The sequence below is a fragment of the Triticum dicoccoides genome, chromosome 4B (assembly GCF_002162155.2).
Source record: "Triticum dicoccoides isolate Atlit2015 ecotype Zavitan chromosome 4B, WEW_v2.0, whole genome shotgun sequence".
Classification (NCBI taxonomy): Eukaryota; Viridiplantae; Streptophyta; class Magnoliopsida; order Poales; family Poaceae; genus Triticum; species Triticum dicoccoides.
In genome coordinates, this window is record NC_041387.1 from 51,133,758 (window position 1) to 51,136,999 (window position 3,242).

Here is a 3,242-nt window from a genome sequence, read left to right on the forward strand (position 1 = left end):
CCCATTTTATTGAAGCAGAGCACGAAACAGTATCCAGACTACAAGCTCGAGAACGACGATCATACAGAGCATCAAGCTCAAAAGAAAACGCTTACAGCCAGAGACTAAAAACAAGTCCAGGACGAAAAATACTAAACCAAACTGAGCTAACCAGCGAAACCAACATAAAAACAGGACAGAGTGAGAAGAACAACGTTCCCCTCCAGTGCCCTTGATTCTTCAGTTGGTCGCCCCAAGCCTCATCTCCAGGCGATTCGGTGGAGTTCCCCATGCCGCTTGTCCAGTAGCAGAATGCATCGTTGTAGTAGGGCTGCTTGCCCATCGTCACGTCATTAACACGAAAGTTGGGCTGAAGATGTTCTCATACGCTATCCTTTTATGACAAGACATAGTTGTATTCTTCTTTTTGCAACAACACGAAAGTTTTTCTGTGAGAAATAAAACCTAGGCTTCATGTCGTTTCGTTCCGGTCGAGGGCGACGTGATGCACAACGTTGACAACTGATCGCACAAGACGCAACCAAGTTAAGATGGCGATGCGTGTACAACGGTCCGTGACACGACGCGACGGTCGATGTCTTGTGAGCACGTACGTACGGAGTCGATCGCTTGGGTGCCCATGCAACCGAACAGAATTCCCGTGGATCCTCATCGTATCCGCAATGATTTTGCACGTTACGCCTCGTGTGTTCAGTGTTCCTGTCATCCGTGACCCAAGTCTACGCGAGGAAGGCTTAATTTGGACGAGCACGCACACAAGTCCACAGCCCGAACAGTAAATAGTGGAGCACTATTACTACGAAGCCACGAACGATGCCTGAAATCCCAAAGGAACACCAACCAAAGCCTCCACGCCTCCTTGTTCACGTGCCACGGCAAAGGGGTGAAATCATTCACGGGCTTGCGCAGAGCTCCTAGATAAAATGCCTCCACAACGGCCGTCGGGATGAAAACATCGCCTCGTGCCTCCATCGTCCCGAGGATCGATCGAACAGCCAGACGTGCAGCAATGAGCCGCCGCACCAGGCGCGGCGACCGGCAGCAGCAGCCGCCAGCTCGTTGCACGACCGTGTCCAACAACCCGATCTTCTTCGTGCACGACGGCCTCGACGACGCGCCGGGCGCCGCCGTCGCCAAGCCGCTGCCGCTGCCTCCGAGCATGGCGCATCTGCAGCCTACGGGCTCGCGGCGGGCAGCCGGTTCCACGTTCGTGGCGAGCCGGCACGGGAGCGGCTGGGTCCTGAGGAGGGTGCACCACCACGACCCGTTCCTCGCCGCCTACGTGGCCTGCACCAAGAGCGGCGGCGGCGGCAAGGTTGACGCTGCTCCGCCAAAGAGGGAGCAAAAGAAGAATAAGAACAGAGGTGATGCTGCTGTCCAGGGTTGCGGCATTTGGAGCGGTTGGACGGCGGCCGGAGCGAAGTACGCCGGAGCGATGTCGTGCAAGTACGGCTGCGACGTTGCCACCGTGCAGGGCGACGATCCTGCCGCGTCCCCTGCACCTGTCGCCGCAGCTGGTGGTGATCCCGGCCAGGAAGAGGGCCCTGCAGCCACGGGGTCGGGCGCAGGGCTGAGGGAGGGTGCTGTACTTGGTTTGTTTTTGGTGCTGTGTAGTGCACCCCACCATGTACTCCCTCTGTTTCGAAATATAAGTCGTTGGGAGTGTAACCACCCTCTACGATTAATATTTCGGAACATAGCGTGTAAAATTATAAACAGACAGATATATACTCTCTCCATTTTTAAATATAAGTTTTTTTAGAGATTAGAGATTTTAATACAAACTACATAAAAAAGTAAATTTGTGTGTGTATATTGTTATGTGATCCATCATAATATAAATGAAACATGAAATCAACCGAGCTCTGCTACATCCACAAAGGATTCATTAGGAATTTACGGGTTTTTTCTAATGCAGCACACAGTATACGAAGCGTCCCCTGTTAGCAGCACTCTTCTCACAGGGTTCTATTTCTCATCAATTCAGATTACAAGCCATCGAGATTCGTCAAGCTCTAGCCATTACAAGGAAGGAGAGGAACACCAGAGGAAGAAGAAGACAAAAGCAGAAGAGGCCGAAGCTGTCCTTATCTGAGCCGAGTTTTTCATAGACCTTCCCTGCGTACTTGTAGTAGGCTAGTAGCTCCCTCCCGAGGCCTTATTGCAGCCCAACCCAGCAGCCCATGGCCCAGCCCAGGTGATAGTAAGTTGGTCGCTAACATTCGCCGCTCCTTCAAGTTCGGCTTCACCTCACGCCGATGCCATGTTAAACCACCTAGATCCCATGGTACTTGTGATTTCTTGAGTTCATCGAGAACGTAGTGATGGTTGTAGTTATATGAGCCATGGTAGAACAGATTGAGCCTATGTTGAAGGAGGCATAGTCGAGGTAGTTGTCGGTGACGCCACATACTTGCTCGAAATAGAAGTGGTATTTGTGGCCGATCTGGGCTTGCTCGAAGGAAGTGGCGAGAGTTAGGACATACCTTCCTCCTTGAAAATGCTCTTGGTTATATCCTGGAGAGAACTGCCAATGTGTCGAACCTCCTGGATCCCATCTCACTTGAGGTGTATCAATTCCAAGCCCCCAACAAGCATCATCCAGGCGACCAAGGTTATCTCGACGCCAAGCTGGGGCAGAGCAAATATCCAGATTCCATTGCAGTTGTGGAATTTTAAAAAATTTGTAGTTGATATTAGGAAGATCATGATCTTTCGTCATTAAGCTAGAGCCATCCTGGAGCTTGCTCTGAAACTTGAAAATCCACCACTGATCTAATTTCTCCATGGGACCGAATAGAGGAACACAATCAACAGGAGAAAATAGTGGACCTCTACACTTTCCCTTTTGGAGCACAACAGAATTTGCATTTGTATGTCCGAATCTTTTACTGAACATGTGGCAAGAATAACCACCACCAATATAATAGCAGATGATAATGAAGTTGGCTGAAATTATCTCACCAACTTTAGGCGAAAATGATTCCTAATTCACTCTCTTCAGCATCATTTGGTGAACAATTGGCATTGGATATTTCTGAGAGCTTAGTCCCCACTTAAGAGATACATGCCCACTTCGTCTGAAAATAGCTACTACTCTAGTGTAGGAAGAATTGCCACTGTCTGACTCCCCAGAATAGCGAAGCGTCTTCTCTCTATGTTAATTAAGTGACCATGCAAATTCCCAATCAAAACATGCAAAACCATATTGTGCAGCGATTTCCAAAATGAGCCTTTTGTAG

The 3,242-nt window shown here is 49.7% G+C and overlaps 1 pseudogene; it reads left to right on the forward strand.

Moving 5' to 3' along the window:
- The first annotated feature begins 1,009 nt into the window (after window positions 1-1,009).
- Window positions 1,010-1,724, forward strand: LOC119293313 (annotated as a pseudogene).
- The last annotated feature ends 1,518 nt before the right edge of the window (window positions 1,725-3,242 follow it).